Here is a 14,712-nt window from a genome sequence, read left to right as displayed (position 1 = left end):
AACGTAAAACAAGTCAGAAGCAATTCCTGGTGATAGCAATATATTCAAATTGCAGTGAAGCCTCAGTTTTGCTTCTTGCTGAGTTAGTAATAATATAAAATCTTCCACGATTATTGCCATTTCTCATAAAGCTATGCGGGTTGGATTTCTCTCTCTTATTTGAAGGATATTTTGGCTTTGTAATTTTCTATCTTCCTGCAAAATCGCAAATATATGCAGAGCAGAGATAGGATTGCTGAGAATGTTATTTTGTTACCAATAATGAAAAATAGCAACCAATCACAATGTGCTTGTAATGACGCTTCTTTACATCTTCCCAAGCAGCTAATGAGCCACTTCACTGGTATAAATCACAAATAAATGTTGGTGTAGCTGCGTGTGTGTAATATTTGTCAGGAAACGGGAATAAGCTCAATTTTCTGAGCGGGTCTACCACATACTAATATCCTCTATAATGTCAAATCACAACCTAATTATCTGGTGGGGAAGGACAAGCTCTAGAAATGCTCAGTATGACAATTTGTCAGTGAAAGCGTCAACTGCTCAAAGAACTTTGCAGGATGCGTAACTTAAAAGAAAAAGCATAAAAGCAAAGAATCATCATTGCTGTAAAGGATCATATGTGAAGATGAAAGGAAGCTCTTTTTATTATGCACAATTGAAAGTCTATTCTGCTGATGTGATTGTTAGCCATGTGTGCATATATACATGTGCGTGTGTGTGCGCGTGTATGTATGTGTGCATGTATATACGTGTGTGTATATGTGTGTTTCTGTTGCGTATATATGTGTATATATACATATATATGTGTGTGTATGTATAAATATGTGTGTATATATTTATGTAAAAATGTATAAATGCATAAATGTTGTATGGTTGGTAAATAAAATGACACAACTGAATCAAAAATTTTACTGGAACAATTGTAAAAATTGTAAAAGGAAATTCATCTTGTCCTCAATCCACGTTCCTAGAGCTAACGGTATCCTTAAAATATAACAGGAAGTCTCTCAATTGAGAAGTAGCTTACAATAGAAGGGATATTTGATTTAAAACTGCAGGGAGCTGGAGAAACTCAGCAGGTCAGGCAGCATCTGTGGAAGCAAAGGGCAGGTGGCTTTTTGGTTTGAGACTCTTCTTCAGTTTGAGTCTGGAAGGAGATTGTGAATACAGGTATGGAAAGGGTGTAATGGAAGGAGAGAACTACTAATGTGTAGCTATTAATCAAATATTGCTCAAAACTTGTTCAACATGTTACCTTATTTACAAAAATTGTTTATTGTGTGGTTGAGTAAAGAGTGAGCTGTTCGGCATTGATAATTGGTAATGTCCTTTGGTTTCTACATATATTTAGGGCAGTACAGTTGTGCAGCCTTTTGGAGCTGTTGTGACACATCACCAGAGAATTGGGTTCAAACCTGACCTCAGGTGTTGTATGTGTGGAGTTTGCACGCTTTCCCTGTGAATGCATGGGTTTTCTCCAGATGCTCTAGTTTCCACTCACAAGAAGATTTTCTGTTGCGACAGACAATAAAGTTTTCTGAATCTGAATCTGAATCTGAATCCCAAAGATGTGCAGGTTTGTAGGTTAATTACCCTCTGTGCAACTGCCCACAGCTATTCAACTAGTATGAATACCAAATAGGTTTGTGTGGACTCTGTGTCAAAGGGTCTGTTACCATGTGGTATCTCGAAACTACTGTATGTAGAGCAAATATTACTCATTCTAAATTGGTTTCACTTCCTTGTTTAAAAAAAAAATCATATTGTAATTTGGTATGAATAGAGGATCTATTTAACTCAGCTTCAATGAGCTTCACATGTTAACCAAATGTTGTGTCATATTTCATTTCCATCGGAGGATCTGTATGTTTATCTGGGTCTGATTTGTCTCTGGATTAAATATAGAATATTATTGCCTCAAGACTTTAGACCTTAGAGATACAGCACAAAAACAGGCCCTTCGGCCCACCGAGTCCGTGTCGACCAGCATTCACCCCCACCTTCCAAAATGTTTCACAGCCAATTAATTTTTTTTTAAATTGCAACCAATTTGTACAGTACGGTTCCACAAACAGAAGTTTAGTTCAGTTTAGTTTAGAGATATAATGCAGAAACAGGCCCTTCGGCCCACCAAGCCCATGCCGATTAGTGATCCCTGTACATTAACACTACCCTACACACACTAGGGACAATTTACACTTATACCAAGTATATAAACCCAAGCCAATTAACCTACAAACCTATTTGTTTTTGGAGTGTGGGTGAAAACGGAAGAAAACCCACGCAGTCACGGGGAGAACATACAAACTCCATACAGACAGCACCTGTAGTCAGGATTGAACCCAGGTCTCCGGTGCTGCAAGCACTGTAAGGCAGCAGCTCCACCGCTGTGCCACCGTGCAGACCTGAAGAGGGGTAAATAAATATATAATTTGTCCCAGTGGCATTGGCTGAGGGTAAATATTGGCCAGAACAGCAGGAGAATCCTAATGCTTTACTTTGAATTATTCCATACAAGCATTCATACCCAGCGGAGCAGCAAAAAGGGATTTTTAATGTTTTGTCTAAAAAATTATCGCTGCAAAGTTACTGCACTGAATTATTATCCTGCAGCTTTCTGATGTTGTTGGCTTAAATCTAAAATCCTGATTAAAAAATGATCCTCCCCAAATATTTACACCATCAGAACAATTGCCCTGTCCCACTTAGGAAACCTGAATGGAAACCTCTGGAGACTTTGCCCCCCCCCCCCCCCCCCCCCCCCCCCCCCCCCAAGGTTTCCGTGCGTTTCCCGGAGTTTCCCCAGAGGTTTTTGTCAGTCTCCCTACCTGCTTCCACTACCTGCAACCTCCGGCAACCACCTGCAACCTCCGGGAACCGCACGGAAACCTTGGGTGGGGCGCAAAATCTCCAGAGGTTTCCGTTCAGGTTTCCTAAGTGGGGACAGGGGCATTAGTACATTACTTAGGACAACACAGAATTATAAATAGTTTTAGTGCTGTTATTTCATTTTTTCTAAAGATTATTTAGAACTTTTTTTAAAGACACTAATTCTTTAGACCTGAGATGGAATAGCAGAATTTGGATTGTCTGGTTGTATGTCCACCAGAAGGACTGTGCTAATTCAGTTTAAGAGGCTTAAGAACCTTTTAGATAGGCACATGGATGTGTAGTAACTGGAGGGATATGGATCACGTGCAGGCAGATGAAATTAGTTCATCTTGACATCAGGTTTGTCACAGACATTGTGGGCTGCAGGACCTGTTCCTGTGCTATACTGTTCATTGTTCCATGTTCTATATAGCTCCTCGCCAACTTTTCAAGGTCAATTCGGGTTACGCAATAAATGCTGCCCTTGCTAGCAATGCCGAGAAACCAAAAACGAATAAAGAAAAATTTGGGATTTTCAGTGGAGCAGCATGCATTACCATGCATTGTAAATAAATCCCAGCTAAAGCCTCTATCTTCAGAAAGAGAAATGGAGGATATCTGAAGAAACAAAAGTCAAGAGGTCAGGCATCTCACTCTTTGATGACAGTAAAGACAAGTTTGATTCAGGCTCCCTATCTCTTTTGTTTCCATTGCCATTAATTGTTTTTTTCAATTAACCTTTGAATCCCCTCTCTCTCTTCCCTCTACTTCCCTACTCTAGTCATTGTACTAATTTCAATGTCGGCCTGGTGAGTTTCATTGTCTGTAACTCGTTTTCACCTAGTCCACAGCCAACAATGGCCTGTTTCCTCAATCATCATTACTCTTTTGCATATCTTTCATTCATTTGTTTTATTTATGTCACTGTCTATACCTCCCATTTCAATTTCCTCTGACTCTCAGTCTGACGAATGGTCTCGACACGAAACATCACCCATTCCTTTTCTTCAGAGATACCCTGCCTGACCCGCTGAGTTACTCCATCTTTTTGTGTCTATCTTCGGTTTAAACCAGCATCTGCAGTTCCTTCCTAGACAGAATGATGGACGGGGTGATTCTCTTTCTCTTGGGTAATGTGTCTTTGCAGTTCCTTTGATTTATCTGGAATTAATCAGCAACTGGAGGACAAGATAAATCAGCAATCCTAATGTCTGGAGACCCAACCCGAAATGTCACCTATCCATGTTCTCCATGTACTCCCGAGATGCCGCCTGACTCGCTGAGTTACTCCAGAATTTCAAGTCTTTTTATGCAAACCTGCATCTGCAGTTCCATGTGTCTCTCTTCCTAATGTGAGCCTATAATGGAATGTCATTTTCTCCAAATTCCTGTCAATTTTACTCCCACTATTAACAAAAATCTTGAGTCACTTGAGGAAAATATAATAAAGTCTACTGCCTTTAAACCAGCCACAAATATTACAATTGTACTGAATGTTCAAATAAGCACAGGAATTTGAGCAAAATAATCAGTTCCTAATTTAATCAATTCAAGATGTCTGTAAATGGTACAAAATCATCTTGACAACAAATTTATTAGCACTAGGTTTTATTAACCAAAACAGATAGTTTATGAGGAGGAGAACCTTGTAATTAGTAGATGTTGGTTACAATTGAAGTATATGTGTTAGGGAGCCCCGTGTCTTCTCCTCCACCAGAGAATAAGAGGCGTGACCTTGTCAAATCTTTGTTTTTCTTGTTCTGTCTTGAAGTCGATGATTTTAGCTGGGCTATGTTTTGTTCGATTGTCCAGCATTCATGTTGGCCCTGACCAATGTGCAATGGCAATCTGTGCTACACTTTATTGCCAGCAGCATTGATTGGCCATCCCTAATTAACCTGCAAAAGGTGTTGTTGAGCTACCTTCTTGAATTGCTGCAGTGCTTCTTGTGTCGGAATTCTCACAGCGCTGCTTGATTGATTGATTAATCGACTGAAAGATACAGCAATGAAACAGGCCCTTCGGCCCACCAAGCCCACACCGACCGCTGATCACCCATTCACACTAGTTCTAAGTTAGAATATTTTCTCTCTTTTTATGTGCCCACTCCCACCCCAGTGCACATCTATATTTGTCCCACTATCTCACTCCTCCAACACCGCCCCCCTCCCTCACCTTTATTCCTTTCCGCCTATATTCCTCCCTCTGACTTTACATTTCATTCCTTCCCGTTCCTTATCTGACACCAGTATGGCTCCTTTTCATCTCTAGCCTTTGTCACTTATTCCACCTGTCTGCCAATCACACCCCCCACATCTCTATCCCCCTGTCACTTTCGACTCACAGCGTGGGGACAGGCATTCCTGACCTATATAGTCAATGTCCCAACCGTATGCCTTCTTTCCCACTCTATCTACTTGTGTTGCAACTTTCAGTGAGTTGTAGACTTGGACCGCAAGATCCCTCTGCATATCAATGCTATTAAGCGCCTTTCCACCAACTATATTCCTTCCCCTTACATTTGACCTCCCAAAGTGCAACACCTCACACCTGCTTGGATTAAACTCCATCCTCAAATTTTCCCACCCATTTCGGTAGTTTAGTTTAGAGTTTAGCTCAGTTTAGAGATACAGTATTGAAACAGGCTTTTGGCCTACTGAGTCCACGCTAACCTTCAACCACCTGTTCGTACTAGCTTTATGTTATCTCACTTTGGCTTACATTCGCTGCACACTGGAGGCTTTTTATTGACGCCAATTAACCTACAAAGCACATGTGTTTGGGATGTGGGCGGAAACTGGAAACCTGTAGTTGATCTAAATCCCACTGTATGCTTTGATAGCCTTCCTTACTGTCCAAAACTCCAGTAATCTTGGTGTTGCCTGCAAACTTACTAATTAATCCATCGATGAATCTTGCTCTTCTGTATTTAATATTCCATTCCATGCAAACACTTCAATAACATTCCAGGTGCTTTTTTTATTTTTTAGAATAGTTTCTCTTGATGCTTATGTGCAGCATATTTAAAGGGAAGGCCAAATTTGAAAATTAATTATTCACTAATTTTGTTGAAACACTTGTGGTAGGTGTGGGTAAACTGATGATTTTCCATAATGTTGAACAATCCAACGTGCACTACTCTCTCCCAGCTTTCGCCCCACCACCACTACTATCAGTCTTAAGGGGCAGCACAGTGGAGCAGCAGTAAATCTGCTGCATTACAATGCCAGAGTTCCGAGTTCGATCCTGACTGTGAGTGCTGTCTATACAGAGTTTTCCCCATTCTCTCTATGAGTGCGTGGGCTTCCTCCAGGTGCTGCAGTTTTCTCCTACATGCCCAGTGTACGAAGTGATCGCTGGTCAGTGTGAAATCTGTGGGCTGAAGGGCCTGTTTCCGCTCTGTGCCTCTAAAGTCTAAAGCATCTCTAGTCTAAAGGGCCCCAACCTGAATCGTCACCTATCCTTGTTCTCCAGAGATGCTGCCTGACCCGCTGAGTTACTCCAGCATGTTGTGTCCTTTTATGCACCGTAGCTTGTGCCTGTAGCACCTTCTATCAGTCAGCACATTACCATTACAGTTAAAATGTGTAGCTACTTTATATAAGGTCTGAGCCTGCTGGGAACAAGAAAACTGCTTCTCCCTTCCCCTTCCCACACCGTTTACTTTACAGACCAAACCCAGTGGTTGCTTAGCAAGAATTGAACTGACCAGAATTTTCCAGATAAAACCGACCACAATTACGTGCCGAGCTAGTCCACTTAAGAAAACTAGCCGACATATTCTGAAAAGTCTTTTGTACTCTGTGCACATGCACTTGGAATGCCACCTGTGACATTAATCTTCCCCTGGAAATCGACGATAGCTGCCATCTGTAATAAAAGAAAACTGTAATTGTGGAAGGAGAGGAAAAACATGTAGTTAGATGACATATGGTCATTTTGTGGAATGCACCACCCAGACAAAGGTCCTCCAATTCCGTGCCCTTTTGGCCGGCTGGACAGAAATAGCAAACTCCATTCATCAGGTGGGACGGAGTTACGATGTCGTTCAACCTCCACAGCTTCTGCTTATTATTCTTACCAAGTTATCTTCTAAGAGCTTTCCCACCAGCCTTGTTTTTTAAGTTGCACCTGCTTGGATAGTTCACCCAGCTGTACTGCACTAGACGCCTGGACAATTTCTCTCATGTCAGAGTGGGTCATGGGCGATTTTTGTTGTTGTTGTTGTTCTATTTTCTGTACAAGGAATGACCTCCTGAATTCCTGGCTCTATTTTCTGCCTCTTTCCTGTTGCCCTGCGTGACCCAGACAGAAACATCTGGGTCACACCTCAGGCTATCCCCAAGCCTTCTGGCAATGGAAAAAGTCTCTAGATTCCACATTAAAAAACAAACACGGGAGGAGGAATCTCGGTGGCTGAAACATATTTTTTAGGCAGGAACACGGGAGCCCTTAATGGATGCTTATCATGTGCTCGGTGCAGCAGCATAATGCTATAGTTAGACATAGGGATTAGACACCCAGGTCAAAATGATGTTTACACTATCCACATTGACATTGATGCAGACAACAAGGATGTTTTCAAGAACTGTGTGTGAGGGAAAACAACTTATTCTGTCGCCTGAAGTGATATTTAGCAATGCTGTCTGTAATTATTAAGTGTTCCTTCCATTTCCCTTTATGCTGGAACATTCGAACTGCTGGAGAAACAGTGTGTGGGGCCCACAAGTTGAATGCACTTCCTTCAAAGCATAGCTATAAAGGTTTGCAAAACTTTTTGTCTGCCATTTCTAAAAAGGACAGGCAATTATACACTTTATTTTGAAAAAGCATTTTGTGCAAAATAAAAAGTGTTACTTTAATTTTTTAGTTTTAGAGAAACAACGCGGAAACAGGCCCTTCGACCCACCACGTCAATGGCGACCTGAAGGGCCTGTTTCTGTGCCGTATCTCTAAACTAAACTAAACACTTGGGACAATTTACAATTAAACCGAGCCAATTAACCTCAAAACCTGTACGTCTTTACTGTAACACCTTTGCATTGCAATATGATCCATTGACCATTACACTAAGTAAGTGTAAGCCTGCAGTCCGTTTGTCTTTTCTGTTTTTTGTTTTCTTTTGTCCTGTTTTTGCGGTTTGTTTCGGTTTGTTTGGCTGTGTGTGTGTGTGTGGGGGGGTGGGTGTGGTGTGTTTTTTGGCTCTTCCTTCGGGGGGATGCGACTTTTCCTGCCGTATCCCCCGTCTCCGTGTCCGCCTGCGCTGAGGCCTATCGCTGAGCTGGTGGCCTCCAACTGCGACCGACTTCGGGGCTGTGGTTGCGGTGCGGCACAACTTCCGACCCGACTTTGGAGCCTCGGAGGCTCGGCCGCGGGCCAGTGGGCCAGTGGACAACATCATCGGGAGCTCGAGTTCTGTTTTCCGGAGCTCCCGCAACTACAGCTGCGTCTGCTGGACTGGAGGACGGCAGCTTCGGCAGCTTCGACCGCCCCGGGCCGCGGAGTTTGAACCGGCCCGTTTGCGGAGCACGGATTCAGCCTGCGGGACTTACCTACCATCACCCGGCGGGGTCACAACATCGGAGGCTTGGATTGCCTCAGCGCAGAGGGAGAGCAAGGAGGGAAGAGACAATGACTTTGGGACTTTAAACTGTGTTGAGTGTTTGTTATTTATTCTATGTTATGACTGCAGGCTAAACCATATTGTTTGTTTTGTTTTTGTTTTTGTCTTTTGTTTTTACCTTGTTTGGGATGTGTTTATCTTGTGTGGGACTAAAGATGGAAATTAGCCACTGGCTACAATCTTGCATATTACATGCAAATGTTTTATTAATATGCACTGTCCCTAATAAAATCAATTCAATTCAATTCAAGAGACCAGTATATCGTGGAACTGGCAATAGGTCATAAAACCTCTAAAGAAAATTACCACATTTTACCTAAACTTCAAGTGAAAACGACGACAAAATTTAAGCCTCAAACCAAACCTATTACCGACATAAAGAATTGTTTGAACATCTAGTCAATATTTTGCAACAATATATTGGCAGGATTTGCCCAATTTTATTTTTCGATAAGAACATTTTAAAGCTCAGTGATGCATATTGAATATGTTCAAAAGTACAAAACAGAGAGTTGAATCAGCATGGTGGCTCCAGATGTAATCCAGATGATTATAGGGTACGCACCGTGAAAGGGAGTAAGATAAAAATACACATATATGAACTGAATATAAGTAGCAGCTACGTCATAGTCAGTAGCAATTAAGGTATCTTCACAAAAATCATTGACTGGATATTAAAAGCACTTTAGTCATTTTGCTTCGTGGTAATGTACAAATAACAATTTTATTTCCATTGCCATCAATGCAAAGTAGATACATTCTAAAATACGTCCTTTGGACATGAGCAATGTAAGCCAGGGATTTATTGTCCATTCTTAGTTTACTTGAGACGATCATGGATGGGATAACTTTGTGAGCCACCAATATCCATGTTGTTACTGAGAACAAAATCTTCCAGTGACCCAGAAGCTGTGCTGAGCTTATTGTTTTTTACCCCCCAATATATATGATCTTCTCAGAGACTGTTGTCAGGGATACACTTTATATTGTGGAGAAGGCAATTTTTAGAATTTAGTTTCCTTTGACGATGATGGTTCTGTATCGCAGCAACAGATTATCTTGTATCAAAGCTGCACTCTAATGTTTTTTTGTGGGTGATGTTTTTTAAGCCAAGGGAGGATATAACTTTTGTACCATTTCTATTAAAGACACGGCAGTTATTTATGAGTGTTTCTGCTGCAAATCTACATCACAGAAATCATTATTGCAGAACAATTTCTGGTTACATTAAACTTAGGAATTGACAAAGTTACATAGAAAGTTTGAACTTTTTCTAAGTTATTTATTTCAATCATTTGGAGAGATGAAGGAAGATGATTGTTTATTCCTCTTAGATCATTTGCCCGAGAGGTCATACGGTCATAAGGGATAGTAGAATTAGACCATTCAGTCCATCAAGTCTACTCTGCCAATCAATAATAGCTGATCTATCTCTCCATCCGAACCCCATTCTCCTGCTTTCTCCCCATAACCTTTGTCACCAGTACTAATCAAGAATCCATCTATCTCTACCTTAAAAATATCCACTTACTTGGCCTCGACAACCTTCTGTGGCAAAGAATTCCACAGATTTACCACCCTCTGACTAAATAAATATCTCCACATAGGAAATTTGATCAACTGCATTAAAAATCACTCTTCAAAGATTTCCCATCTCCTATCAATATCCTGCCTGAACATGGTGCCTGTAGCATGCGGGCTTAGTGGATGTCTGTACACTTTGTTAATCAAAGATTGTGATTAAATATGCCAATAGTGTACAGGACTGTATACAAAAAAATAATTTCATTATTTAATTTAGTTGAATTTAGTTTAGTTTAGAGATACAGTGTGGAAACAGGCCCTTAGACCCACCGAGACTGCACCGACCAGCAATCCCTGCACGCTAACACTACCCTACACACACTAGGGACAATTTACAATTATACCAAGCCAATTAACCTACAAACCTGTACGTCTTTAGCGAGTGGGAAGAAACCGAAGATCTTGGAGAAAGCCTATGAAGGTCACAGGGAAAACATACAAACTCCCTACAGACAGGTACCCGTAGTCGGGATCGAACCTGGGTCTCTTGCACTGTAAGACAGTAGCTCTCCCACTACACCACTGTGCTGCACACGGTGTGTTTGCACATGTGACAATAAAGCACCACTGAACCATTGAACCATGAATTGCCCTTGTGGTGCAATTCATGTGTGTAGGCAGTCCCCTGATATATTGTCCAACCTGACGTTATTCACATAAGTAGTAAAATACTGTAAATGAAGGGGCTTTAGCAGCTGTCATGAGCACATGAGTTTCCATGTGCCTTTTGATCTACACCCACCCTTTTAACTATACCTCAATTTCAAAATTCTCCTCAGTGTTCAAAAGCTCCCCTGCCTTTCTTATCTTTACAACCTCCTCCAGCTCCACCGTCCTCCGAAAACTCTATGTTTACCAGTTCAAACCTTTCATCTTTCACCTCACCACCCATGTCAGTGCTTTGAACTGTTTATGCCCAAAGCTTTGAAATTCCCTCCTGAAATCTTTGAAGCAGCTTTGATTGTCGAACTGCCATGAAGCTGCAGTACAAAAGTAAGCCAAGAATTTCAGAAGATTATTCAGCATCAGGAAACACCAAACCTCTCTTCACCTGATATCCACCCTCTGTCACCGGCAGTAACTGGCTGGCTATAACATGTGGAAGTCATAGAAACTAGGAATTGCAGGCGCTGGTCTACACAAAAGGACACAAAGTGCTGGAGTAACTCAATGGATCAGGCAGCGTCTCTGGAGAACATTAATAAGTGATGTTTTGGGTTGGGTCCCTTCACCAGGTTGATTGTAGGGCTGACAAAGAAAGCAGGGAGGGAGGAAAAGCAGGATAAAGTGTGGCAGGTAATAAATAGGTGGACACAAGCGAGGGAGGCTTTTGATAGGCAGATAGTTGGACCAAAGGTCAGAGATTAAAGCAGTAGTTGTGTGACAGACTGATTGAAGAGTGGAAAATTGTGAAGCAAGATGAAGGAGTATATGAGGAGGGGGAGGGGGAGGGGGGGAGAGGGTGGGGGGGAAGGAGAGAGGGAGAGGGGAGAAACAGGTTGGAGTCCAGGTGCAGCACAGGGAATCGGAGGAGTGGAGATAGGGGGAAGAGTGGAGTTGGTTAGGTCAATTTTCACTTCATCAGGTACGGGATACTGAGTTGGATGATCAGCCATGATCATATTGAATGGCGGTGCAGGCTCGAAGGGCCGAATGGCCTACTCCTGCACCTATTTTCTATGTATCTATGTATCAACTCAGGATGATGAAGGGAAATTAAAGAATTCCACTTACCAGAATGGAAATGCATGATCCTGCCTGATATCTGATTTTAAGCAACCTCAAGCCTGATTAGTCTTTGGATGGAAATATCAGGTGAAGTAGGCCTTACCTATTTTCCCTGATGCTGGTTTGCAAACACAACACAAAGTGCCGGAGTAACTCAACGGGTCAGGCAGCATCTCTGGAGAACATGGATAAGCGATGATTTGGGTCAGAAGAAAGGTCCCTACCCGAAACATAATCTATCCATGCTCTCCAGAGGTGCTGCCTGACCCGCTGAGTTACTCCAGCACTTTGCGTAAATTCCTTTAGTTGGTTATTAAATTTCCTTTGCCCTTGTTGTAAATGTGCATGGAAAGGAGCAAACGTCACAGCAGAACCGGTGAATTCAGGAGATTGTACAGTGCTGCGTGGAGTGGTTTACTGGTAACGTGATTTCCACAAAAAACGATTTTGCTTCCTCCCTGTAAAAGTTTCACAACCAACAAAAACTAGTAAGACTGGAAAAGATTGAATGATCAAAACCCAGGAATTTACAGCCTAGCAGCCAAATGGTTAACCTCAGTATTTAGACAACACTGCAGTATTCTTTTGATCTTTATCATAGGTAACTGTTCCCTTTTTGTCAAACTTTCTGTCTCCTTGGTTAGTATCTCCGGCACTTTAAGAATTCTGAGAAGACACCAGTCTCTTGAAGATCACTTGCTTGATTGCTGAGATGTGACATGGTGACTGGCACCAACCTCTCCACATTGTTTGTTTTACTTCGGAGTCACGTGAGTGACTACGTGAAGAACCCCGCCACGACGCATGCGTGTCATATCGCTTTCACGCTTGCGAAACGACAGGCGGGGTGGAGCGTTCCCCCGCAGCGGTAAGTTTGAAACCGCGACCTGCAGGTAAGTGATTTACTCTGCGGTAGTGTTTGTCCCCGCGCTGTTTTTACACAGGGGGGGGGAAGCTGGACAAAATAGTGTCCACAAGTGCTGCGAGTGAAGCTGGCTGGGGAGGACCGCGAAGTTGCGGGAGCCAGCAGCAGCTGAAGGCACAAGCCCCGTAAGTGGGATCAGCTGTGCCGACTTTTGGTCCCGCGCCGGCCAGAACACCACGGCCGGGCGGGAGACTATTCAGAATGGGGCCGTCGACTTTGACAAGTCGAAACGGCAGGAGGCGGGGTGGAACGACGTTCCCCCGTAGCGACAGTTTAAACCTGGACCTGCAGGTAAGTGAAACTGCGTTCTTTATTCTCCCCATACTGTTTCACAGGTGGGGAAACATGGAGAGCTGTGCAAACAATGGCAGGCGGCACAGGAATCACCCGTAAGGGAACAGCTGTGCCCGACTTCGCTCCCGCACAGGCCAGATTAAACACCATGGCTGGGCGGGAGACTATATAGAACGGAGCCGTTGGCTTTGACAAGTCAAAACGGCAGGAGGAGGGGTGGAAGGACGTTCCCCCTTAACGGCAAGTTTTAAGCCTAGACCTGCAGGTAAGTGATACTGTGGTCTTCATTGTTCCCATACTGTTCCACAGGTGGGGGGAAACATGCACAAGGCAAAGAAGTCGACCAGAGCTGGCGGGGGAAGACCGCGGAGTTGCGGACGCCAGCAGCGGCCAGCGGCACAGGAATCACCCGTAAGGGAACAGCTGTGCACGACTTCGCCCCCGCACCGGCCAGATTAAACACCGCGTCTAGGCGGGAAGGCAAGAAGAAAACCAAAAGAGTCGAGTACTGATGAGTCCGACTTTGGGCGGACAGCGACCGTGAGCGCTGGAGCCGGTTGGAGCGGCTTATGGAGCCGAGCTCCAACATGACAGACTCCGGGAAAGGAGTCTAGTCACCGTGGGGATATAAAAAAGCACCCACAGCAGCGCCTTACGTGGGGCTGCACAGTGCATCTCCCTCGTCAGAGGGAAGAACTGGGGGTAAATTCTGGGCTGACCCTGAAAAGGGGTTTTGACGAACAAAACTACAAGTGTGCAGGGGGTGCAGGAAGGCAAAATCTACTGGTCATGGTGTCCAAATACATACAGCCAGACCACGATGGACACCACTGCAAAAATACTTGGGACCAGGAAACTGCGCATCCCTGAATGTTCCAGTCGTAGAAATAGCATCTGGAAACATGTCGGAGCAGGACTTAGGAAAGCCCTGGGGCTCATAAAGGCGACAACATTAAGGATCTCCTACAGCCAAAGACAGCACCCTTATGCACCCACCAGCAGAACAAGAGAAGCTGGTGAAAGCTCAAAGGCCGGGCATACAGGACAGCGGTCTTTTAGACCATAGCCCAGACCGGCCTTTCTGGAAGATGCGCAAACCCCCAACCCAAAAACAAACCCAGACACCGGCGCCTCAACCTCCATGAAGACCACACAGAAGAAGCAAACTTCCACTGGTAACAATGGAGGTAGGTGGGTCTGGTCCCTTACAAATTATAGGAAGAGTGGATAATACACACATTGGTGGGAGATTACACTCTTTTGGATACATGGTGTATATTAACTACAGACACTTATATGCTAAGCAATATCCAGGGATATACCATTGAATTGTGCAAAAGGGGTAATGGGTAAACCCAACACGATTGGCTGGAATTTGTGTCTTATATCTTTACCAAAAACAAAATAGATGGTGACAGTCGCATCATCATCAAATTGACCAAATTGAATACATTGTACTATATATTCAGTACAAAATGGGAACTGGTAACTGCTAAAGGACTGATTTCCAAAGGCTACTACATGGCTAGCATCGACCTAAAAGATGCTTACTATTCAGTGCCTACACGGACTGATCACAAACGTTATTTTAAAAAATTCAGCTGGATGGGGCAGCTCTGGCAGTATAGAGCTCTACCAAATACATATGATCATACTAATTGTGGGCATAACTTTGGAGTTGGCC

The sequence above is a fragment of the Amblyraja radiata genome, chromosome 16, assembly GCF_010909765.2.
Source record: "Amblyraja radiata isolate CabotCenter1 chromosome 16, sAmbRad1.1.pri, whole genome shotgun sequence".
Taxonomy (NCBI): Eukaryota; Metazoa; Chordata; class Chondrichthyes; order Rajiformes; family Rajidae; genus Amblyraja; species Amblyraja radiata.
Note: the sequence above shows the minus strand (reverse complement) of the source record.